At 40.3% G+C, this 27,238-nt stretch overlaps 1 protein-coding gene across 5 annotated transcripts in view; it reads right to left on the bottom strand.

Annotated features, from left to right (window-relative positions):
- Positions 1 to 27,238, bottom strand: part of SEMA6D (semaphorin 6D) — a 247,306-nt gene that overhangs the window by 39,246 nt on the left and 180,822 nt on the right. Inside the window, exon 1 of one of the 5 annotated variants that reach the window (XM_087743954.1) lies at positions 18,308 to 18,401. The exons of the other annotated variants lie outside the window; for them this stretch is intronic. The gene's annotated coding sequence lies outside the window, so the exon portion shown is untranslated. Of the gene's footprint in view, positions 1 to 18,307; positions 18,402 to 27,238 lie in introns of those variants that run through there. 5 annotated transcript variants of the gene reach the window in all.

The following is a 27,238-nucleotide window of genomic DNA, read 5'->3' as shown; positions in this document are numbered from 1 at the left end:
CTCTGTGACACATAGAGAAAGTTCATAGCCCGCACATGATCAGTAATGACAGGAGTTGCTGCCTTTGGCATGTTAACTTGAGTTTCTGTTTAATGTATGCCCCTTGACATCTCAGTATCTGACTTTAGCCTAGGATATTTTGTTCTTGAGGTATAGGTGGATATCTTTAATTATTTTTTCAACACTTATGGCCTTATCTAATATTACAGTTTGTTTGAAAAAATTACTTCTAGCTTTGGCGTACCTCAGTGTTCCTTCTTGTGTGCTAGCTGTGGGCTGCAAAATCCTTTCTACTGAGTAGCCGTAACAGAGCCATCCATGAATGGTTTGCTTTTCTCTGTTCAGTGCTTTGCATGTTAGTGCAGAAGGAAAATTTCCACTTACAGAAGGTGAGTACAAATAATTATTATTCTCTATATACCACATTATCAAAACTAAGAGGCAAAAGTAAGTGCAGGTGGCTTTGATCCTTTGGAGTTACTGCTACTCCTTCCCCCCCAACAACATTTGAAATGGTGCACCAGGTCCCAGAGCCACTCTCATATTACTGATCCTGGGATGCATCTTACTGCTTTTCTTTGGTGGGTGCAAGATCACATATTTTCACCTTTGGGGTGACAGTAGGTGACAATGAGATAGGTGGCCCATTTCATCCCCACATTGTTTCACTGATCACAGTCTGCCAGCTGCTAGTACGACTGTGCATGTCAGCCCACTAATCTTGAGTGATGCAAAGCTCCACGGAGTCTGGGGAAATACCATTGTCTGTGACAAGTCATGCAGGAAACAGTCATGCAAAGGAGCTGTCAGGGAGGAGGCTTGGTCTAGAAGAGGGGGGTGTGTGGGGTCAAAAGTGTAGAAAGCACTTTGGATCCACGGCAATATAAATTAGCAGCAGCACCTATTCTATCCCACAAAATCTCTTATTTGTAGCACATACTGGAAGAATTAACATAGCAAAAATATACAACAAAGAAGCAACCAGTGATCATCGAGTTATTACTAAATCCTCTGGATGGTGCTTGACTTGGAAAAACAGGCTCAGGTAGGAATGCCAACACTATTATCTGACATGGCTCAAAAAAAAAGCAAGCCATGACATCTCCATTCTTGGTGAAGCACAAAGACTGCTGCAGGCGCTCTATTCCCTCTGTTGCTTGGAGTGATGCAGTCATAGCTGCTGTGGCTGTTAGCTACAGATCTCCTCTTTTCTGTGTCTTTGCGGATAAGAGGAGGGCACGAAAAGTGGTTCCCTATCTGGGAAGCAATGGAAGAAACGGTATTTGTGGCTCCAGCCAAAGTTTTCCAGCTCCTTTTATAGATTTGACTTTTTTAATTAGTTGCACAATAAAGTGCCAGGATTTTAGCTGCCATGTTATAGCAAATAAATCATTTTATAATAAAGTCTCTACTGTCCAGTAGCCAAAGATAACTACAGGTTATTCTCAGCTTTCCTATCAAAAGCTGTTTCAGAGTTGGATATTTTATCTGAGTACTTCAGATGCTGCCTGCATAACTTCCTGTGTTCAGAAGAATCTCAATGATTGTTTATTTTGTGCATATGTACTTTGCATGCTCGCAGAGAATGCCTAGTTGGTGTTTTCTCTCCCTGTCATCATTAGCCATATATGTGCATCAGACCAAGAGCTCAACACTAAACCAGAGAGGGATGGAAAGGTCTTTACCTCCTTGTGTAGCCAGACCATACAGAAACACTCTCCATATGTGGTACACAGGACCCAGCTGCATGAAGCACAGGCTTAGCTGGCACCCTGCCACCTGGCAAGTCCCCCTGCACCGCCCCAGACTCGGAGTGCACTGCCAGGTAGGACAGCGCTTTGTCCTGGCCAAGTGATGAAGAAGGGAGTGGAGTTGGTGGAAGACAATACAGGCAGAGGGGGGAGAAAGCAGACCGTCCAATGCGTATCCAGGGACAGGTGATTTTGAGAGCAGGTTAGAGCCATAGTCAAGCTCGGACTCCCATCACATTGTATTGCTAGGACTCAAGCTCAGGTAAGCTTTGGACATGTCAGAAGAGGGAAGTTAGGCCATATTACTCCTTACTAGAGACCCAAGCGAGTAGCTCTCTGCAAGGTGGATCATGTATCACTCCTGCCCATCAGTAATGTCATGGCACTGATGTCAGGCTGACAATTTAGATTCAAAATCCTTCCTAGAAGGATCAGGGTAGCACGTGTGCATGTGTTCCTGGGGTTGCTGGCCATCTGGGCTGCTCTTAAAGCCGTGCGGTTTTACACCCTGCCCACGTTTCAGGCATCCTGTATCCAGAACGTCACCAGGGAGAAGTGCATGCGTTAACTTGCTCTCTGATCTACACCCCTTCATGGACTTTTGACAGAGCCAAAGTCTGTGTTTTCCCTAGGATCTTCAAAACCCTTTCAAAAAGACCTGATGACAGAAAGCCTGTTGATTTTCATTGGGACTGCATGAAGATCCTTCTTTTCGCTCAGTTGCCAAAGGAAAAAAATGTGAACTATGTTTTTCAAATGTCATCCTGGAGGACCAACCCTGAAGCTCTTGCTCACATATAAAATGTCCTGGAAGGATTACCATATAATATCCATTGCAGCAGTGGAAAATATCAAAGGATCATGGTTTAAAATTAAACAAAAAGCACCCTTTCTTGTCTCAAAAGCAATACACTGTTCCTCTTCCTCCTTTTCCTTTCTCACCTGCAAATTGCCATGCAGTTTGGTAAAGTGGGATTAAGTAGCCACAATAAACATACCCATGCAAGGCCAGCAAGTACAAAAGCAAACAATCGCTTTACTTTTTAGCCCAAACTTTCTGTTACTGTAGCAAAGAAGATTTTTTTGCAGCTGACTAACAGAAGCTGATTTAGGCCCTTTGCACTTGCTGCTAGCAAGTGTTCCCACTCCAAAAATAGCCTATTGAAGAAAGAAGTGTCAGTTGCTGTCTTCAACAGGCTGCTTTCTAAACCCATTGTTAGAAGGCACCTACTTCAAATGAAACCTGGCACGTCACCACGTCGGTGGGCAACGTGCCATTCTAACAGATGGGCAGTGGGTAGGCAGTGCCAGTGATTCAGTCTGTATATCAACCTTTAGTAACAAGGTTGTATTCCCATCTGAGGATGTCAAAGCCTGTAGCTGTGCTCTACCATAACCTGTGTCCTTACACGCGTTGCTGCCCAGCCACACCTACAGACTATTTAAAACGTTTCTATTTGATTTTGGGCCCATACTGCTCTGCTTCACCAGGCACCAGGTTTAAGTTTTGGATGGGTGAGACTGGCCTGCCATACTCTGCAATGAAGGTACGGGCAGGACCACGTGAGTAGTGCTTGTCTTTCAGTGCCTTTCTCCCCACTGTGACATTTCCCAGCAAATATGTGGGAAAACACTTCAGGATGCTGTAGTCATGGCAAAAACTTCCAGAAACACCTCAACAGCTGTGGGAACAGTGAGAAACCACAATGTAGGTATCTCTGACTCGGGCTGTAGGAGTCCAGCACAGGGTTAATCTCAGCGCTCAGGTCCCCCTACATTTAGTGTAAACATATGCCCAAGTATCAGGTGGTAAGAGCAGTCCTGTTCTCATTTTGTACTAGTCTCACAAATCCCCACACTCTCAAGTGCATCACAAGAGCATCAGGCCTTGATGAACTGGGATTCATATGCCACAGCCTCATGAGACTAATATGACAATGAAATCTCCACCTTTCAATGTGTCTTGTGCAAAGAAAGCCTCAGCTTTCTAGTGAAATGCCAGCCTGTGTGTGGGGACTTTATCTAGGTTCTTCTGTAGTACCTATTTGTATGAAATGTGTTACAGAGAGTCTCAAATTAATGCATGTAAACTATATCTGCATCTTTTCAAAATCCCCTCTTATATGTCCCGTGAAGCTATTAGTTTAGCTATCACTAGGTATTAAAATTTAAAAGGGTCACTAAATGCATACTGCTAGAAGGAAGCAACATTAGTTACACATTACCAGAACAAAACTAAATTAAGAAACAGCTCATTTCCTTTGTACCATCAATATTTTACTCAGCCATAGCCTGGATGCTTGTACTCACAAAAAGGAATTAATCATTCATGTGCTAATGCACATCCATTATTTTTAAATCATCACTTAAGTAATCATTTTTGCGTGTGCTCAGATGTGTGAGGCCTGCTTATGGAAGTGCAGGAAAAATCAATACAAATTAAATAAAATTTAAAAGGTGGATATCTGTGAAACAGATGCAAAAGAGTTCTCCATGCAGTAAAATTGTAATCAAATTTCTGTAAAACTCTGTTAGTGAGTCATAATTTGAAAAAGATACTGGTCTAATGCTAAGCTTGTTTATATGCCATGCTACCCTCTTTATTTTGGTGCAAGCATACACCATGCAGTTCATCACAGATTCTGTCTTAAAACCTGCATAAAACTGAAACAACAAAAGCTTTATTGCCATTTAATTTGGTACTGCCATTTTCCAACAGTTTATTTACCGAGAATTGCAGTGCTCATATCATAACATCATCTGTATCTGCACATCTAGGAGGTTCCCAAAACCCTTCACAAAGTGAGGTGCAGGAAGCCTCATGGAAATGCTTCTACCTGTGGTGTGTGCAGGGCTCCCTGCTTGCATTGCATGTTGCGCACCAGGTGTGGGAAATGAGGCACCGTGGCTCAGCAAACCCAAAATTTTCCTCTCCTGCAAAGTGTCACACAGCTTTTAACATCTACCCAGTACAGATCACAATAATCAAAGTCTCATTTCCCCTCCTCCCTGAAATGGCCTAACTGTATCTCTTGGGCTGGGTTTGCTGCTGCCTTGGGCTTGTCATTTACACCCATGGAAAGCGCTTCCAATTCAAGAGCCCTGCTTTACTCAGATACAAATTGCAGCTACTTTACTCAGACATAAATGTCTATCTAAGGTGCAAAGTAGTGAAGAACAGCAGCTAGTGCTGGCTGCATATAAGAAGAGTTAAGATGGTCCTACTAGATTGGAGCCCACAGTCCCATGGAAATTAAATCATCTTTTGCTCAAAGTGTGATTGCTTCTTTTGGACTGCCCATATCAGTGAAAGAATATGGCAAAGCTGTTAGATCCCTGCAAGTACAGTGAATTTCACCGAAGAGCAGTGTAATACTTGAAGCAGAATTTGGTGTAGCAATGCTGTAGGTTTTTTCTTCTATTGCTCCAGTAATTTTATGGTGATGTATTTTGATGACAATTCAAGGGAGCTCTGTGTTTATGAGGCAATAACAAAATCTCCTGCAAAATAAATTCCAAGGCCAAGTTGTCTACTAATATATGGTACAGCTTCTTGTGAATTAATAGAGATGAGCCAGAACAATGCTCAGGAGAAAGCAAGAGAGAGCGTGTACCTTGACTTCAAGATGGGAAGACTTGGGTTCCTCTTTCAGCTAGGACCTGACATTCTCAGCCTGTGAAATGGAGAAAATGATCCAGCAGGCAATACTTCCATTTTGCAGCAACTTCTGAGGCTTAGTAGTGGGTTCCCACTCAGCTCTGCACCAAAAGCACTGCTTTCAGATATTTCATTTTGAATAAAGGACTTATTTTTCTTTTTTCTTCCTCTCTTTCCCTTCTTCCTAGATCCAAATCTTTTCCAGCTGAAATTTTTGTGAAAACCAGTGCATATCTGTGAACTGTTTCCCCCTCACCAAAACATCATACTTCCAGCCGGCTCATCTGCAAATGTCACTGAGTATATGGCAAAAAAAAGCACAAAAGTATAATCAGCTTACTGATAATGGATAACAGAAGCACCATGAACTGACCATGATTCAGAGATGTATTGTAAATGACTGTATTTTAGACTGCAAGGAACTGAGAATTTAACTTTCCTTTTGGAGAAGTACCTGGTGAAGCTGGGTTTGGCCACAGCTTAGGGACTCCCTGAGGATCATGTAGGAGTTCAGTACACACTGTGTAGGCACCAAACCAAGCACACAATTTACATCCCCTGGCAGTGCAAAGCAACCAGTTACTACAGTCCAGCACACAGATATGAGTCCATAACCTTGGTGAATTGGATTGGATCCGTTTATTTAATTTCAGCCTAATTAAGTGACAATGCATGGTCATGAGCAGTATATGAGGAAAAAATCAGTTTCCAGATGAAGTGTCCACCAGGTCTGAAAGCCACTGTCAGATAACTGTGCAGGACAAGCACTCTTGCAATTACACAAACAGTCATATAAATACGGATTTTAAACCTCTTCCCACTTTTATCAAATTCAGCTGTTGTCAAGGCCTACAGTAAGAAGGAGGGAGATGAATGAGAGGGCAATGTGCTTCTCAACCTCAATGAGTGCCATCTGGGTGGGTGGAGAAAAGGCCTTATTCTAAAGAAGATGCATTTGGGTTTCTGGAGGTGACACAGGTTCTTTGCATGAGCCGTTTGCATGGAGCTACCTGACCGCTTAAGATTAAAGTTGCTGTTTATAAGAATGCAATTTTGACCTATAATAATTTCTTTTTCTGAGTGCCTAAAGGACTAAGTGGGTCTTTTCCCAATTCAGAAACTGCAGCTTGCCCGGGGATCACTTGAGAGGAGAGATTCAGCTTTCCTTGTGCCTATGGGTCTTCACAGCTCCCTATGCAGAGGAGAATCCTTGCAGAGAAACCAGAGTGAGAGCTCACACAGATGTAGAGCATTGCCCCAAACCCACATGTGTGCATCCATTGTCTCAAAACACACACACATGCACACGTGTGTGCCTTTTTTGCCTTTGCTCAAATTCAGCAAAGTGTAAGTGTCCTGAAATGCACTTCATATGATGCGAAGGATAAAAATGTCTCTGTCTTGCTTGTGCCAGTTTATTGCTAATCGGGGCAGGTGATTCATCAATGGATGAAATGAGATTTTCAAGTTCTTTTAAAATGATGAGGTAGTTTTCAGAGCTCACGCAGTTTGTGACTAGATACATGATTTATGAATGTATTTGTCAAATAATGTATTTGACAAGTTTTAAAAACATTTCTGGCTAATTACTTTTATTACTCATCAATCCTGGAAGGGGAATAGCAAGATAAGATTGTAGTTTACAATTTGTTTTTCTCTAGTTTCTCTCTTGTCATAGCCCAGTGAAAGGGATGGCAATGTAAACACTGCATCCATGTCTCCTCATGATTTTGCTTTGGTTTATTGTTGGGTTTCTTTGTTGAAGCTAGACTCAAGCTTGCAAGTGAAACTAGACAGGGGATTGGCCAGTTTCAAACATCAGTTTACAGTTTCATAATTGACGGGTGCAATTATGATTGCTTTCAGCACGGTGCGACTTTTTACAGCACTTTGACTGATTTTTTGTTGTGATTTCACTCTATACCAGGCCTTCATTTCCATCTATTCCTTACTGGGTCCCATTCAGAACTATCATTTTCAGGATTACATTTTCCTATTAAAGGCTTGATTGAAAGATGGATTCAGGGCTCAGACACATGCTCACTTAACAAAGCAGATGCAGCAATTTCCTCAAGCTGTTTGTTACCACCTGCTCGTCAGACGCTGCGTCCCGCCAAGGAGTGGATGGAGCAGACAGTATGAGCATTCGGTAGCTGCTTCAGTGCAAAGTCCTGTGGCTTAGTTAAATTCCCTGGACATGTTCCCTTCCATCTGCAGATGGCTAAGCCTCGAACACGCACTCAAGGCGCACTGACGTAGACTGGAATTATTAATGATCTGAGCAGTCTTCCTGATTGAGACCAAAGTTTCCAGTCCTGTGATGAGATTTGCCAGAGGACTTCCAAACCTGTCCCAGGCAGCTGCTGGGGTTCTGCTTGGGCACAGGAGTCTGCCAGCACCAGTGCTGGTGCAGGACCAGGTGCACAGGCTGAGCACACGCATCCCCTCCTGCGTGCTGATGCTCAATTACCAGGCCCAGCTGCTTTTTACCACCCCTCTGCCAACCATTGCTGCCCTGTAACTCTGCTGGCAGAACAGATCACATGCCTCTTACTTGTGCTCTCTGGGCAAAATCAAGCAGCCGGCTTAACCACCTGCTTTAACTATTTAAACCTAAGGTAGTTTTAAATCCATGACAGCCTAGAGGAAAAACAGGGAGAAGTCCTGGAAACCATTCTCCCGCATAAATGTGGTGGAATTTCAGACACTGGACTGGTAACTGGGGAAAGTAAAGCAGTGATGTCTTAAACCACACTAATGGTTTGTTAACATATTGTGGGTTCACAACCACTTCTCTGGGACTACTAGAGGAGAGAGAGGTTACACTCCGATGTAAATCTCTGCAAGATCAGCATGTACACACCCTTCACAAACCTGCTCATGCAGCCTGCATATAAGCCTACAAGGAGTTGTTGATTCAGGTTTTTCTTAATAACACAAATATATTTTTTGGAACTTAAGCTTTGGAGCTTACTGCAGTCTGCTAAACTATCTTTCATTGAAAAATAAACCAGAACAACACAGAAAGCATAGCACCAGCTGGTGCTGTGAAGGCAGGCTATTATGTTGAGAGCAGGAGCATGTGCATGTATGTTGAACAAACTTAGCTTCTGAGAATGTGCCTTACTCTGACCCAGCCCTGCAAACACAATCCACCAGGCTTATTGGCATGGGACAAAGATACTGCCTGATCCAGTCCTTACAGATAAGAGCCACCCATGTGCAAGAGGTGTTTTCTTACCACCCTTTCTTAGCATTGAAAATCCATTGCTAAGACACAAAGTTCAACAGTCAGCTTTATTTGATTTGTGGCATGGTAGTTTTTTTTTTTTTCTTTTATATACATTTTAAAGTTATCTTTGTCTTCAGCAGAGGGTGGTAAAGCTGTGGTATTGTCACCCAGACAGCTTAAAAATGCCAGCTACAACAAGCAGGGTGACCAGAGGCACTTCAGAAACTAATGAGTGTGGAGAGATCTGCATGTTCATAGCAGGAGGGAGACGGAGCTGCATATACAAATGGAGCAACTGCCACCAATGAGCAACCTGATTACTGTTTATTTCCAGGGGGAGAGAAATGAATTCTAACTGGCTAAGACACTTTTGTTATCATGAAATACATATTTGGCTACAGCAAGTGGCTTCAAATCAGAAAAATGACATTTTTGTGCCAGCTGTTTATAAACAGGATGTAGTTAGCGTAAGGCACCCACAGCTGCAGTAGCTGCAGATTTTCAAGGCTCGATTCAAATGTATCATACTTTATCATTAATTTTCATATTTGCTATACCCAAGGCTGTACAGTGTTTTGCAGGGAACCCAAGAAAATACCTGACTGATTGGTTGGCACCCAATATTGTATGACAGTTCATTGTTTTCAAGAGAGTTTGTATCTTCACCTGAAACTTAAATCACAGCATCACAGGCCCAGTCCTGTTTTTGATAAAGTCAATGTCAATGTCATCAGCTTTGGTAAGTGCACAACTGGATCTGCACTCCATAAAACTGAAAACTGAGAAACTTCTTCAATATTAAGAGTGAGTTTAGCTGAGATGAGGGGTCAGAACTTCAGGGCCTGTTGCTGACTGCCCGACCCCAATGGGATGGCAGGTGGAAATGAGCGAAGGGAGGGGGAGCAGTGAGATGGTGGGGCAGCATCAGAAATACAGCTTTCTAGAAAGACAGATGCAGCTTAATCCACAACTCACCCATCAGATATCTTCCTAACACTCGTAATAAAGTTGGTGGCAGTGGTTTGAGGAAATCACAGAGAAAAGCTATCTTTTCCATAATTGTGCTATACTAATTCTTGTTTCTTACAAGAAAAACATTCTGGAGATAAGAGCAGCATTCTAAGGGAAAAAAGGAAGATATGTGGGACTATATGTGAATACAGTATAGAGACACAGTAGTTAACGGATGTATTTTACTGATGAGACCACATCTGGAGTGCTGTATCCAGTGCTGGGATCCCCAGCACAAGGAAGACACAGACATACTGGACTGAGTCCAGTGAAGGACCAAGAAGATGATTAAGGTCTCAGAGCACCTGCCAGACAAGGAGAGAGCTGGGTTTGTTCAGCCTGGAGAAGAAAAGGTTCAGGGGGATCTTACTGATGTGTATAAATTACCTGATGGGGGAGACTTAAAGAAAACAGAGCCAGACTCTTCTCAGCAGTGCCCAAGGAAAAGAGGCAATGGGCACAAACAGAGAGACAAGAAATTCCATTTAAACATAAGGAAAAGCCTTTTTTCACTGTGAGTATGGTCAAACACTAGAACAGGTTGCCCAGAGAGGTTGTGGAGTCTCCATCCTTGGAGATGCTCAAAACCCAATTGGACACAGTCCTTTGGCAGCCTGTTCTGGCTGATCCAGCTCTGAGCAGTGGGGTTGAACTAGATGATGTCCAGAGGTGTCTTCCAACCTCAGCTACTCTGTGTGATTCTACAATTATTTTATATAGGGAGCAACTGGGAAACATCAGCTTATTATTTATAAAACTTTGTCAGAGGCATTTATGGGTAAGGAATATTATTTCTGCAAGTTGACATTGTGTGGACTAGTACTGACTGATAGTTGTCTGCATCTCAACGTGATTCAGGAACTACAGCACTGAAATCTGTAAGCAGTTGATAGAAGTTGTGCTCCAAACTCGTATACATAGAGGTTGCCTTTGACTCCAGTAATAACTACTGCAACTTATCTTCTGCCAGCAAAACACATTCCTTTGACCCCAACAGAAAATTGCAGTAAGTGGGCCATCGTCTTCATCATTCTTCAACTTCCCTTCTGTGGACAACATTGGAAGGGACAGCTTTTCTTGTTTGTTTGTTTGTTTTTTTTCCCCCCGCATCTGTCAGTGATAGTACTAATAAGTTTTGAAACAAAAGAACAATTTGTTACTTTAGAATTAGCACTGTGACTGCTCTTCATATGGAAATAAGGTTATTCTGCTCTAATGAAATTGCTGAGCTGAATGCAGAGTTAGAAGTTCATGACCCATTGAAATGATGATTTATGGACCTTTCTTGCAAAATACATGTGTTAACATCATACATAATATATTTCTATCACTAGACCTTTGAAAGGAGTTTTCTTTTGCAAGATTCTTCTCTTGTCTGTTGTGGATACTTTTGTTCCCTTAATACTGACCCACAGGAGGGTTTACATTTTACAGTGCACTAGAAACCTCTTAAGTTTCTGCTTTCAGATGCTTGACGGTGTCCAGGCTCAGTCCACTTGGGTGGATGTTACAGTGGAAAGCCTTTCTTCTGTACTATCACCAGTTTCCATATGGTCTCAGCTCTGGGAAGACGAGTCATGTTGTGAAGATCTGCACCAAGATGTGACAGAGAAAGAGGTAAGAGGAAAAATGGCAAGACTTATCAGTATGGCCAAGGAAGCTGCAATGTGATGATACCTGCTCCCACAGGATGTCCCTTTGTCTTCTTGTCTGTGCTCAATGTTAAACTTGTTACATGAGAAGACAAGAAAAATCAATGTGGGATCAAAAAATTAGGGAGAGATCATGGTGGATCAAGAAGCATTTTGCTTATGTAGGATTAGAATATGAAAGGCAAAAATAAGTATGTGGAACAAAAAATGCTAGGGAATGGTAACAGTGTGGTGTGGATTTCCCTCTGTTGCATTTCCACTGAATTTCATTAATTGAAAATGCTCAATATATGGCAAATATTTGGGAGACCAGTGCCAGAGCAGTATTTTGTATATTCTGTGGAGGGAAGTGTATTGGGAATCTGGTCAGCAGTGTAATTGTTTATATTCATTATAAACAGTCTGTGTTATTTGGCAACAAACCCTGCCTTTCTGAGTTGACTCTTGTCGTTGCTGCTGAGATAGTTCCATCAGCTGGTTGTAATTTTACTTTGGGGCATACAAAAGTGCACTGTATTTCTTCCAAATTATCTGTGGGAGAAACATGAAGAATACACTAAAGGCTCCTTGCTCTTGTGGGACCTCTTTTGGCCCTCTTTCAATAGTCTCTAAGGGCCATAAGAGGATGCAGAATAAGTTTAGTTTGTCTGTGCCTTGTAGCACTGTTATATACCTCTCCATCTTCTTGCCTGGTTTTAATCCCCAACTACTTTCAGCTTAAACAGTGATAGCAGATAAAATAATGAAGAGAATTGCTATTGAAAGTAAAATGGGGCATGGGACGGGGGGAAAAGATCTTGCTGTGAAGAAGTTAGCTTTAAAGATGAAGCAAATATTGTAGAAGCCATTTTCTGAGTCCTCTACACAAGGCTAAGTTTATCCCAGATGTTTATGGTTCTTGCAAGATGGGACCTTGCATTTATCCTAGCTACCCTGCACCTGAATCACTTACTTCTGCTTAGTATAAACATGTACTTGTGCTCCTGCCTAGAACAAGGGGAGTGTAAAAGATTTTCTACCTATCACATATATGGGCCATTCTAATTGATCCTCTACTGTATGAGGAGGAACTACATCTTCTGCCCTTTTTTTTTTTTTGGGGTTTTTTTGCCTAAAAGAGCAGCGAAAAGGCCTGACAGTGAATTAGCCAGTAAGCTTCATGGTTAGGATCTTCCACCTCATAGTCTCAAGTCTGCCCAGAATGGGTCAAAGCAAGGACTCAAAACCTGAACTTTTAATCCCACGTGTGTGTTCTAACTACTAGGCTGATCACTCAAAAGGAGGATTTCTCTCTCATTTCTGAGATGTTCCAATTTCTAGGAATAATTAAATATTCATTAAACTTAATGAGAGACGGATTCTACAGTCCAGCAAGTTTGAGCATTCACCTTCAGTGTTACTGATGCAGGTTTGAGTCTCTGCTCCAATGACTCCTCAGAGTGCACAGGCATAGCTGAGTTGCTGAACTGGGATTGCTTTTGCTTGACTGACATTTTCCAGAAGAAAAAAGACACCCTAAACCAAACTGTTTGTTGAAAGAGGCCTGGCCAGCTCTGCATGAGTCCTACCACATCCGTGCTACTTCTCTGACCACAGACCTGATCATACTCAAGCAAAAATATTATAAGAACGTGTCCCAGCCAGCAATGTTTTAGAAGTGCATTTCATCAGCATGAACACTTTTACTTCCTCTCCCATGCTGACAGCCTCCACTGCGGGGGAATGTGTTTGCGCTCACACCTGTGCCGAGAGATCACAACTGCACAAGAATATGAAAGAATTTTTCCACATATATTAGGTGCTTTAAAAATTTTCCAACAGTTTTCTGTTTTCCCGGCTTTCTCCCCCTGTCTATTTTTGTGAAGTCTATGCTCATCATGCGTGTAGGCTTCGAAGTGAGAAAGACTCTTATTCTGAAAGTAGCTGTTTCTACTACGGGAAAGCGCATTCCCTTTGGCTGTGATCTTCCTCCAGGAAGGTGAGGCTCTGCTCTCAGCTTACACTCAGGCTATCCCGGCTCCACTGAGTTTGACTCAAGGACAGAATTTAGCTCCTTGTAATCTCTGGTGCTAGAAGCTGAGCTTTAGCTCTCCTTTAGCAAGTTTGGCTCTTTCCCCATCCACCCTGCTCTTGGTAGGTGCAGCAGGAGCTTCTCTAAATTTTGATCAGGCAATTTTCATTTGTTCAGTACTTGAAGAGCAGGATTTATTTACTGAGGATTTAAATTTCTCTAAAGCAGAGAGAAACCAAATAGCACTGCTCTTTAAGCATGCCTCCACGTTTAGAAAGCATTGGGTTACACTTTCCATTTGAAGCTTTTCTTCTTAAAAAATAATTTAGACATCCCTCCTGAGACTTCCGCGGCACTGCCCCCTCCTTGTAACCCAATCCACCTCTGCGCAAGAGCACAGCTCGCTACTTGCCAGGTGTGCAGGCATGTTTGTCACATAAAAGAGGTAAGGCATAACCGTTGGCAACATGAGCTCTGAAAAGGCATTCAAAGAGAGCTTTATGTATTTTTAAGTATAAGGTGTGTGCTATTTTGCTAGTGGGATTCAGTATCTCTATTTTACTGTAAATGCACCTTTTCCTCTATCAGCTGTGAATGAGAAATTAATTTTATTGACTTCTTGGATGGCTTTTGATTAGAGATGGATCTCTTCCCACAGGCATCCTCTGACATCCTTCCTTTACCTGAGTGCTATCAGAACTAGTAGGAGGCAACTACCATTTCTATTTGAATGAATTCTCTTGTTATTATAGTGTCAGGCACTCAGCATTGTCTGACCCTGCAATCTAGAGGCCCTGAGTTTCTGCACTCCTGGGAAATACTTCTGAAAAATAGTGATAACTAAGATAATAATAATTCTCAGCACTCTGTAAAGCTTTTAATCCACTGATCTCAAACCAGATACCGGCACTTACTACTAGAGAAAAGCTAAATAAGTGGCATGAGGGATCCTATCATTTGAAGGAGGAAGCCTGCAGAACATTGTGCACACTGGGCCGTTACAAAGGACAATGGTCAATTGTATTGGGTAACATACTGATCTCACTGCACTTAATGGCAAAATGACTTCAGTGGAGCCATAAACACAAACAAGTGTTGTGAAAAATATCGTCATGGTCTCTGTATTCAAAATATGCCTTTTGTAGCAAAGCACTGCAAACTGTAATGCAGATGTTTGCTATCTGTTGCATATCTTGCATGTCAGACTTATTGTTTTTGACTATTTGGCTTCTTTGTCTATCTAATTTCTTTCAAATTTGAATATTCATCAATACAACCTAGTAAAGAAAGTGAAATATTGCAAAAATACTTTGCAAATATTGTCATTATTTCAAATGGATTTACTCGTACACCAGATTTTTTTGTCTACATTTTATAGAAACTCAGAGAACCTCATTTTTTTTTGGCACCAGCATTCATGGTAAATGGCCTTCAAAGTATCACTGAAGAGATTTTGGTGAAGAAAAAATTTACATTTGCATGTGTACATGCTGATATTCGCTCTGGAAAAGCAGGCAAACACATTCAACTGGGAGAGAGATAATCATGTACCTATATGACAAACTATAGCTAATCAATGCTACATGACTAACAAGTACCTTATAACCTCAAAGACAAATGACAATCAATCCAAACTGCTAAGAATTGGAAAGAAAAAGATCCTATTTCTAAAATAGGTTCGACTAACAAACACTTCTGAAGCAGCTGTGATCTGCTTATGGTTTTTCTACAAGGAGAAGGAAAAACTAAATTTCCCTGATAAAAGACTTATTGTTAATTATTCACTGAGTCCCATTCTCCAACCTACTTTAATGAACTCTAATATAGTGAATCTTAATACCCAATGTAATGAAAGTAAATTTTCACCCTCGGTGCAGTGTGAATGGCACAATTGCTTTATTCTTTTATTCACAAAGTGTCAGTCATTCATTTCAACTCTGGATCATTCAGAAGAACTAAGATGTTCACTGAATGCGATTCCAGTCATGTCATCCTGTTAGTGCAAAGTGATTCTCAATAGCACTTGACGGCACACTGCTGGATTGGCTCAGTGCATTAAAACAAGCCAAATTATTCTGTTTTTATGTACATATAGGTACTTGTTGACATCCTAGTAAATCGTTTTAATAGCCTGTACTTATGAAGGTGTATATCTTTGTAGTTAAATTCCAATACATTGTAAAGTATACTTTACATGGAAAATATTACTCTCAGAAAAACTGTAATCACAAAGTTTAGACTCAAAAAATACAGTAATGCTAACTGTTTTATCTGATCTTTGAATAGCCATCATAAGCTAGATGCGTGTGACTGGATCAGAAGCAAGTGGCCCAAGACGCAGCTTTGGGGCTAGGGGAATATAATGTGCTGTCAGTTACAGCCCAATTAAATGGTATTCTACTTAGCTATTTGTGGCCATAACTGCAGCCTTGATGAAAATCAAACCAAGATTTTTTTTTACTTAATGCTCAAAAATAATTTCCTTTAAGCAGTCTTTAGACCAGATTCATATCTTATGTCAGACAAAGGAGATGATGAATACTTCCCTCAGTTAATACCACTTTCAAGTGAAGGGCATGCATTGGCCTAGCAAAGCAATAAATAAATCCACAGTGATGAATACTGGCACTCTTTACTCCTTATTCCTGCCTCTGCTTTCAGCTCCATGCTGCCATGCCAACTCAGACGTACAGAAAATATTCTTAGTATGTTGTCCTTAGTATAGTTTATGAGGATTAACCAGTTTCCTCCAACTTGTGGTGGGCCTTAAAGCCCAGGAGGAAATAATTCACCTCACTAACCTTTAGGGACTTTAGTGCACAGATGACTTGCTGATGTTTTTAATTGGTTGAGCTGTACAAGTTTGATGTGGTTTGCTACACTTGCTGCTTTTGTTATGAAACATCAAAACACTCAGGAAATCTTATTTTAATGCATGTCCAACCTCTCATCTACCCACACAGCTATTACTGGATTGTGGTTTTCAAAATTTGATCAGAGGGGGGTCTTCCAGTTACCAGACGAATTAAGATTCATTCCTTGAGTCCAGATACTGAGGGGCAACACACATTGCTGATGCCAGACAAAAACTTTGCCTGGCACTAGCATATCTTGCTGATTCTTTGCCTGATTGCATGCACATCCACCTCTCTGTAGGACTTGGTGTCATCTCTCAAAATAACTGAACCCTTGCCACTTAAGCATGTGATCTGTCTCCTTTCAGAGCAGAGAGAATTCCTAAAAGCCCTAGAAAATTGGTGTCTTCAATTTGAATACATTCAGCATTAGAAATATATGAGCTACATCTACTTTGGGAGGGAGAGAAGGGGATAGGGTGATGGGGCATTCCAAGAGTGGGAGTGGGTCATTTAGGGGTCCCTTTATTTTAATATTGCATAGCTTCTAGCAGGAGAACCACAATCATGCTGCAAACTTGCCTCCAGGGGAGCCAGATCTGAAAATCTTACAGGAAGGATCTGCAGGGTGAAGTTATTCTCAAAATTACTAATTTTAGCTGCCAGTCCATTGGTATGTTTTATTCTACAGCATTGGTTGGAAATCGCTGTATGATCAGGGAAGAGCTATAGAGCTACAAATGGTTTGTATTTTACAAACAGTGATCAAATGTGATATTAAATAGGCAATGCAAATTTCTTAATGGCATGGTTGTCCGCTTTACCCTGCTCACCTGAATGTCTGTCTCCTTAGCAAAACTTTTGACAACCGGAAGAATTCTTAGTAAATGCATGTTTTTGTTATACGAGTATATATAGAGAGAATAACAAATCTTAGAAGAGTATGAGGTGGTAGAAAAGAAAAATAAAACAATCATACAAGTACTCTAGAACTGCCAGGACACTGGAATCTGGAGATTTGAGGTGGTTTGCAAAACACCCACAAATGAAATCTGATATATTGGTTACAGTCCCTCATGTGATGGGCTTTCTCCTTCAGACCTCATGGGTGCTTTGTAACATATCCTCAAAGTGCAATGCTTCACTTTCGGTACAGAAACTATTCATTGGCTTCCAAAATGCTAAAACTCACTGCAAAGATGTACTGTAACCATTAAGAGCAGAAAGGGAAAATGTGATTTATTTACATTTTAATCATTGATTAAACAATAGTATCTAATATAACAATCTTAACTGGACTAGGGAAAGAGTAGAGGATGCAGAGTTCTGTATATAGAATGTAGAAATAAAAATCCCTTTTGCTTGCATTTTTCATGATGGGAACTTGATAGACAAGTAATAATGATAGTGGCAAAAGTGCAATGGATAGATTCTTTTCTGCAAGAAAGAAGCCAGACCATACACAGTTTCTCTCATACTAAGAAAGGACAGATTATTAGGCATATGCAGTTCTTGTATGTGCGAGATAAAGTGGCTACATGGGCCAATGGAATTTTTGTATTTGCATTAGTATATTCCACTTGCTAGAGAATATAATACAGTTGCGGCAGGAATATTATTGCTTTTTTTTTTCTTCTACAGTAAGTGTTATGTTTTATAATACTTATTCTTTGAAGAATACCTAAAAGATTTGGCTTTGTCCTTATTTCTATTTCTCAAGGGTCAGAACTTGTTCCCATTAAAATCAGTATATTTTGATTTTGACTTCAGTGGTACCAGGGTTCAGTCCCAGCACAATCTGCCTGTCGAATACTGTATTTATCCAGTTTTTGCAATTCAGTAAATACTATTGATCTCCTCTGCATAAAGTATGTGGTCAGCTAAAGGGTGCTTATCTCCATTAGAAATGAGCATGTTTTATTGGCTAAACTGTTTAAAGGGTAATATATCAAATATGCCAAAAGTACATTTAGCAATACCAGAGATTTTACAAATTTTAGTCTTAGTTTCTCCATTTTTTTTTAAAAGCACACATACACTGGAATAGTAGCAATACCAACATCAACTGCTGCATACCGAGGCTCTCCCACTTGAATAAAGTGATGGAAGGGAGGAGACTGAGGGAAAAGGGACTTACCGGGTTTGGCACCGGGAGAATCGCATATCCTCAGCATGTCTCTGGTCTGTTCACTTAGACATGGACATGCTTCCATTTCTAGTTCAGGAGGTAATGGCTTACTCTGATCAGCCAGCTGAGCTTCTTCAACAGTCACCTCCCACCTCTAACCCTTCAAGTCTGCATATTTTGCATAGGGAGGATTTGCTTTGGCTGAAAGGAAGGAGGGAGGCATTGCCACAGCCGTTCAACTGGCAGCCTGGAGCGAACAGTAACTTCTTGCAGGCAGGCTCTAACAAACTGCTGGAGGCAGTAGAGAATGTGTGCCCAGAATTGTGATTGTTTTAAAAATCATGATGGAAAAAAACAAACTAAATGCAAAAAAAAAAAAAAATCCCATCTCCATATTTTCATATAAAAAATCCACTCCAAAGTTCATTAAAGCAAATAGCTTCAATAATCATTGAATCAGGCAGTCTTTACATCCAAGACTGAATTACGATCCAGTATTAAAAATTTCTGGAGTGGAACCAACTCCAAACCTCTGGCCTGCTGCTAATAACACAGCATCAGCCTGCCTGAAAATATTATTCCATCCTACTGCCACATACAAATCATACAACAAAGAAGCTGTTCACGTGAAAACAAAGCCTAGAAGCAACATGCTTGTTGTATCCATTTCTTTTGTTTGTTTTCAGTGTTGGGTTTTTTCCTGTCTTAATGTTCACAAAAGCTGTTATAAATTATTTGGGTCTTAAACTTCTTTTGGCTGCATACCTGCAGCTCCCAGTGATGTTAGGAGAAATTAGTCACTCTTCATGTGAATAATAAAGGCAAATGATGTGGTTCATCTCACCTAACTTCAGCCATAGGCATTTGGACCGATACACTCAGTTGAAGGAATTTTACAGACATACAGGTCCCAGTCCTTCTGGCTGAAGAGATGAGTGCCCTCAGCCCATACCACTGGTTGTTACTTTCCCTCTCCTGGAGGTTACTGCTCCCTCAGGTTGGCCAGCTCAGCTACAGCTGGGAGCACCCCCAAATTTATGCCAATCAAAGTGAACCAGTTTAGCTTGAAAAGTTTCATATCAGAAGGTACCAGCCCCTTTCTGATGCAGATGGAAGAGGGCTACAAAAAAGAAGATACTATAGGAGACTGAACTATTACAGATCATATTGAAATGTGGCATTGCTCTTCTTGTTAAATTACATACAAAACCTCACTGATGATTTTAATTTCGTTAACATCGCTGTGAACTGAAGAAAGCTGTCTTATCTCTGTGGTCAGCATAAACACTGGTTTTCCTTTTTTTCTTAATTTTTATACTTAGTGTATTTTTACAATCCATTAATTCTAACTTGTGAATTGTACATTGTAACGCCACGAAACCAGTGATAGTTGCTTTCTATTGCATTCACTGAAGCAGAGATGCTTAGAATGGTAGATGGAGAATTTAATGAAGTGAAAAAGGATGTGAAAAAAATGTGGCTTCTCACTTATTTCAGCTTAAGCCCTTCCCAGGTGGAAAATGGAGAACTGGGCACTTTTTGTGGACAGCTTTAATTGCATGACAAGAAGAACGTAATCTCTCTCTGCTGTATGCATTGTTCCTATGAAAATTTGCAACATCCACTTTTGCAAAAATTTAGGGATTATTTAAAAACAATTATCATTTATCACAAATATTTAGGATAACAGTTTCATAAAGCCAAATGAAGTGCATCTATGGGCTGAGCTGCTGGTTCTGCTGTTTTCAATAGACTTAATAACTTTTCAGAGAAAGACTGTAGGGACACACACCACCAACAGACTCCAAGCACAAAAATGACAAAATGCCTCCCAGTTCAGCTGTGACCAGAAGAATGCGATGTTTCTGGGAGCTCTTCATCCATGGCCAGATGTTTTCACCCCCCCCCGCCCCCCCCCCCCCGTTATTGGGAAGCTTAGCAGCTTTCAGGCGGCCTCTGCAAATCCCTAGGGCGTTTTCAGACTACTGAAGGATGACTTTAATTTGCATGTTAAAAGATAGGCAGAGTTGCTTTATAGGTTCCTTTTCTGCAGTCCCTCACAGTCTGCCCCATAGGTAAGACCTTCCCTGCAGATGGCATGATAGAAGAAACGGGAGTTTCTTCTCTACAACAGCCTCTTGTTTATTCACCATACAATTTTCTAAGTGTCCAATATTTCTCTTGGCAAGTGTTAATGTACTAAATATACACACATACGTACATATATAAGTGTACATATACATAATATGTATGTATGTATAAATTCATGGAAAATTTTTTTTCGCTCAGTGAAGGCATCTGCTGCTGATCAGGCCTCCAGGGCAGCCTGACCTCAGAGCCTTTTCTCCTCAATGAGGAGGAGAGTGTCTCGGGGCTATAAACATGCATGGTATGACTGCATAAAATTAGCTCAAGGGCCTGCATATTTCAGCTATGAATTGCACAAGCACCTGAATGTGTTTTACTTTGGCAGCAAGAAAGCAGAAAGAACAACTGAAGAGGTCGGCAGGCAGGACGCCAGGCAAACTAGCATCCCCCTCAGAGAGGGGATCTCCCCTGAACAGGCAAACCTAGCTAAGGCAAAGGCTGAGTCAATCACAGTTGAATACAATGCATTCATCTAACTGGATTCATCTGCTAATAAGACATTGACATTAATTTAACAGTTTTTAAAGCATTTGTGAAATCTGGTTATTGACAAAGGGAAAAAATAGAACCTCCTCTGTATGCCTTGTACCTACCTAAATTAGCAACTAATGAAAACAAATTGTATTTAAAGGATTTTAATATTAATTAAGTTAACGATGACACATTCCAAGTAGTACACTTAGAATCAGTCTGTAATAGCAAGCTAACAGATGTTGGCATTTTTATTATTAATTATACATTTCATTATCATATGATGATTGTCAAACATCATTTGACAGCAAAAAACGTATAAATGATTCACACGTTTTATATTGTAAAGATGATACTGTGCTTGATTTTTTAATATGCTGACGTTAATATGCTAAATACAAAATACTCTTTATTTTAGCAGCCTGAAATACAGAAAGCTTCTCCATAACACCAAAGACTGACTAATCTAATATGGGTTGAAGCTCTTAAAAAGAAACAAAACGAAACAGCTGTCACATTTGAAGGTGAGGCATATATTTTAAGATTACCTCAAGTAGCAACAGAAGGTAAAAAATATCAATGTATATATTTAACAAGCATCATTTGCCTCTGTCATTCATATGGTTATGAAACAAATGTGTTGCAAAATACCGATGCTAACAAGTTGCCATCCAATCAAGATAAAATTGGGGAACAATTTATGCAATATTTGCAGCATGAGTGCATTTTACTTAGAATATGTTTAAAATTCATAAAGTTTCATCTTTAAAATGAAGCACTGGAGTTATCTTATTGATTTCAAATCACATTACATGTATCCTTCAGAATGCAGTTTCAGCAAAGCCTGCTGTAGGTACAGTAAATATCTCCAAAAGAACATTTGGGGTGGAAGTGTAAATCTCCACTACATGTCAGAGCAGACAGATCAGAGCTCTCCAAATCAAATACTGGTACACTTATCTTTATAATCACCCAGGATTTTTTTTTGCTTACAGTTTTCTAGATCCACATAATCTTTGTTCATTGAATAAATGTTAAGTACTGTAAATGACAGTTCTCTGAGGGCTATCCTAGTCTCAAGACATCATTTAATCTAATACAATCAAACAGCAGTCATGTCTGAGAGAAAGGTGAGTCTGTTTCACAGTCAGCTTAATTTTTTTTTTTAACAGAAAGGCTCATTTAGTAATTGTTAAACGAGTTATAAACATCCTTGACAAACTCCATCACTTCAAAAGGCATGATTGGTAAATGAAAATGGATCCAAATTACCCTCTTTGCTTCTGCAGGGCATGAAGTGCTCAGACGTAGTAATAATTCTGTCTTCCTGTGTCCCTCACCTACACTTACCATTTCAGAATTAAGTTTTTCCAATGATCTCTTTTTCCCCTTTGTTCAAGTTTCACAGTTAGACCATCCTTCCCATTCTGTATTAGCACAGTTCACAAGAAGGCTATTTCAACTTCGTTTTCTAACACTTATCTGCTTAAAGTGCACATAATGTATGTCTGAAATATAACCATTATCCAGAGCTCTGATTGCAGCAGGAGATTACTCTTAGCTGACTCACAGAAAATTGTTTAACCCTAAAAAACTGGATTTTAGACACCGGAGTGTTTTTGAAACTTTATCAGATTGAAATTTATCAGACTGTTAGAATAAACTTAATTTCTTTTCATTAACCAAGGGACATTGCCTCATTAAAAACAATGGATTTTTAAGGGCACAGCAACAACACTGGGGTGGCTCCTCAGCAAGTGGCCACTAAAGCTGCCAGAGCTACAGAGGCTGCATCAGCTGGTCATCTGTGTTAACACCCTCTTCAATTATTGCTGTGCAAGGAGGTTAGATACTGAATTTCTGTTCCTCGTTGCTATGAATATGCTTTCATTTCTTTTGCTTAGACAATGGAAAATGTACGGTCTTTTCCACATGGTATTTTTCATGAAACAGCATGATACCAAACCGCTGGGCTTCCAAGTGCCCCAGAGGCAATTTGATTTGTGGTACCCCTTTTCCTGACGTCTGTAGTAAAAAAATCCACTCCTTTAGCAGAAGATTTGCCTAAGGCTGAGAATAAGAAAAAGATGATATTTACACTGACGTTTTCTAAGTTGTACCATTGCCTGAATGTTCTGTTTTCATAGGATTACTCCTAGAGGATCTATTTAGGGTTGGTTCTGGTCTGGTCTTTTTATGTTTTATTTACCCTGTGCCTGTTTATTGTTTGCAAAATACGCTGAGCGTGGAATCTCAAAGGGTCATTTTCCATTGCTGCCCTCTGCTGTATTATCAGCAATCTGTTCTCCAGCATGTGCAGAAACCAGGCATGATTCAAGGGCGTAAAGAGAAATTTCTCAACAGCTTGTGGTCACAGTTTTCTTGAGTCATGTGGCCCTGTAATAATCTTCTAGGAACCATCCCAGTCCATTCCTTGTTATCAGGCTCTTGCTTCTGTGGCTTCTGTGTGGGTATCATTGTTCTTTCCTGGACATTAGTGTTTGACACATGATATTACCCCTTCAGCCTGGCCTACAGTCCGTATTGGTGGCATGCATCCAGTGACGATGTTTTGACCTAATTGTCCACAAGTAGTATTGAAATTCAGCATGGAGTTTATCAAGATCTACTTTCATTTGACTTTCCATCATGAGGAGTACTGAGAACCTGTTATCATAAGTGGTAACAAGGTTTCGTCTTGAATTACTGAGCCTCAGCTGTACCAGGACCTGGCAGATTTCCAGCACAACCTATAAACTGGCTGAAGCTGAGTAAACAAATTATAGTGAATTTATAGTGTACAAATTTAGCCTCTCATTCTGTTTGTGATCTGTCGGTGAACAGTTTACAGCTTGTTTTGCTTCATTCATAATTCAAAAAGTTTTGGCAAAGCATTTCAGCAAATAATCCTATACTTGTATGTGGTGAGATTTTAGCAGGCCTTTGGGATATTCAAGTCTCAAGAGGTGTTAACAAATTTTCATGGAGGCACAGGCTCCATCCCTTTCTTTTGACTAGGTGACAATTAGTCATAGTATTAAGCCTGTTCATATTCAGCATTCAGCAGAAGTTTCTGCCTGCCTTTTTTGTGCGGTAATGAGAAATTTCCCTTAAAACATTATGAGGGCACAAACGTACATTACAAAAGCAGCCACCAAAGGAAAAAAAAGCCCAACAAAACCAATGGCCATTGTGCTAAGATTTAACTGCAAAATGGAGTAACAAGGAAGAAGACAGGCTTGTAGCCTAAAGGTCTTTCCTAGAGCCAGGTTTCAGCCTGTTGTGAATCCTATAGGAGTAATTCTTAACAGAAGAAGGTGCTTAGCTGTTCAGTGTTACCCTCAGTATAGTGAAAAATAACTCATATTTTCCCTTTCCAAGCTACAGTCATGTTCCTTACTGCATAAACCTAAATCCCATTGACAAAAGATGGGACTGAAAATCCTGTTGACAAAAGCTAGGACTGACTGGGCAAGCATATTTCAGTGCAAAAGTTACGTTCTCTAGTGACAGGTGTGGCTACACTGGAAAAGCCAGGGTGATGCCAGACACTAGTCCCCAGCAAGCACGGCAAACCCAGAACCAGACTCCACCATCACCTCTCCTTCCCGCTGCAGCTGTTGGATGAGCACGTCTAATGCAAGGACTACTTCAGCTCTTCCCAGGCTCCTGCCTCATCCTCTCCTTTCTCTTGCAGAAGCTACAATATGAATGCCTAAAAAGTGTCATAATAGGTTAACAACTAAGAACACACAGCTTGCTGTCTGCTCTTGGTTGTACAATGCAGTAATTGCCTTATCGCTAGACTTACTTTATTAACACTAATTTATTAATACACTAAATGCACCCTTCCCAAATAGGTACGGGCCCCTTGAATATTCCTGTTTTGCTGCTGTATCCTTTATGTAAAGAGGTTGTCATTGGTCAAATGATTACCCCGAGTTTTTCAATTTTACCAGTGAATCAGGGAATAATCCACTCTTTGCTCTGCTCTACCTGAATTTTACTTAAACAACAAGCTGGATGAAATACGGCTGGGTATATAAGGCCATCTCAAAGCCTGTGGACCTCTTAAGCTGCATTTAGATGTCATTTCAGGTTTATTTGAAAGACAAACATGGTACTTAAATGATATAGACTTTGTGATGGTCCTCTATACAGGACAAATTCTACCTATCTTGAGCAAACTCTTTTATGTGGATATCTGTGGAAGCAAAGACAGAAGACACTGGAACACTGTCAAAGAAAAATCCATCTTAAAAAAAAGCGGATGGAAGTTAATGCAAGTATTAAAAGCAATTATCCAAATGGTTCTATATTTGCTCAGCTGTAAAGTTAGCATAAAGATTGGTATAAAACTCAAGTAAAGCTTTAGAAATGTTTTAATGACATATAAACCAAGAAATTTTCAAATGATCACAATCCAGATGGTGCAATATGCTTTGGAACATGGTGGTAGTAGTTCATCACAAGACACTACCATCCATCCTGGCTCTGCACCATCTGCATTCATGAAACTCAACCAGACCTCTTATCCTGACTCACTAACCTGCTGCCAGGCACCCATGCTTACAGCAAATTGTATAAAATTATCAAATGCATTTAGAAAGCCTTTTTTGCTTCCTCAAAAAATTCTCTAAATACCATAATGCCTACAATGAATTAACAGCAAAAAGTCACACTGTGTGCGTCTAAGATGGTTTGGAATTCTAGATGATCTTGAGTTACAGGTAAACCTGATTAAACCTTGCATTAAGCTCGTAGCAACCCCAGGTCCAGTTCTTGCTCCAGATACATATAATTAAATGGTTTCATACATTTCCCTCTCTCTCTCACACACACATATGCAACTGGCAGCGTCAGCTGATTGCTGTTTGGAGACCTGGGAACTGTACATTTGCCTATGCTGATATACATTTGAGAGCTGGAGGACAGAGACTAAAGGAACTGATTAGGTTTTTAGATGTGCCTTGGAAATGGACTCTGACCTGAATTCACTTCTCTCTGCTTGAGATTATTTTACTTACCCTCCTAGCCTACCATTAACAACCAGCAAATACAGTATTTCAAACACCCTCATTCACTCTAAAGGCAGATTTACAGAAAAACCTGAATTTTAAACAGAAAAAGAATGCTTCAACAGTAATGACAAAGTACTATTTAAACAAGAATTGTAAGGATTTTATACTCTCCACAAGACTTTAAGAAAGTCAGAAACTAAATTCACAGCCTGAGTATTTCTTTAAAATTAAAAGAGTCCTTTTGCTGTGTTAACATTTTTCCTTCTGTGCTGTTGCAACCACTCTCCCACTCCTTTATCTGACTGATATGGTAATAACAGGTCCTAGGGCCATATGTTCAAATACATTAGAATTCATGATGACTTTGTTCTAGTTTCTTAGTTCTTATTAAGGCTGACAATCTTCAGGGAAAATGAGCTTTTCTAGCACAACTTCCTTAACACTGTAAAAGATTAACATATACAAATACAATGTTTGACTGCACAACTGTTTTTGTATTGATTGTAGGCCTGATCCTGTCTGCACCTACTTCTGGGCATATTGGAAACAGTTGCCTTGCCTTCAAAGGGAATCTCTTGGCAATTAAATGTAATAGTATGAACAAGAATTTCCAGGATAAGGCCCTAGATATGTGTAGATATGAGTGAAAACAAAACTTTGGCCAGAGATAACAGGATCAGAGTCACAGAGCAAGCTAGCACATGCATTCTGAAAGCAAGAGATCCTAACCTGGGCCTGACCCTGCCCAGTTGCAGACAAGCTATTCTAACGGTTGCCCTCAGTCATGCCCCTGTGGGCAGCCTGGGTGAGACCTTACGACTTAAAGATGTGCCTTTGTAGACTGATACTGAAGTTAATGCAAATCTTAGCAGTACCTGTATGTTAACTAGAGGAGGTTGAAAATGTTTTCAGGGTACATAAAATTTACAGATACGCAGTTTCAGAGGGAATTAAACTATTCAGAAAGTCAGATCATGTTGTAAAATAGTTTGGCCAAAGGAGTAAAATCAGAGAAGTATAAATGTTATTCATTGACATTTTCTAGGTGAAATATTTTGACATTTTGTTCCAAAATGACATTGCATTTTGAAACTGACAGACCCATTTGATTTTGGGGATGAAAAAAAGGTAAATAACCCTCTTACAAAATAAAGTTCTTTGTCTCAGGTCAAGCAAAATGTTTTGCGTCAGCTGAGACTGACATTTAAATATATTTTTTTCCAGGTTAGACATGAGCAGAAAAATCCAGCTCTAATCTTGACACATCCTGGTAGATGTATAAAACTGAACAATTGTTTCC

The sequence above is a fragment of the Nipponia nippon genome, unplaced genomic scaffold (genome assembly GCF_047370975.1).
Source record: "Nipponia nippon isolate SJK-2023a ecotype South Korea unplaced genomic scaffold, ASM4737097v1 scaffold_9, whole genome shotgun sequence".
Lineage (NCBI taxonomy): Eukaryota > Metazoa > Chordata > Aves > Pelecaniformes > Threskiornithidae > Nipponia > Nipponia nippon.
Note: the sequence above shows the minus strand (reverse complement) of the source record. Positions and strands in the feature narration are given on the sequence as shown.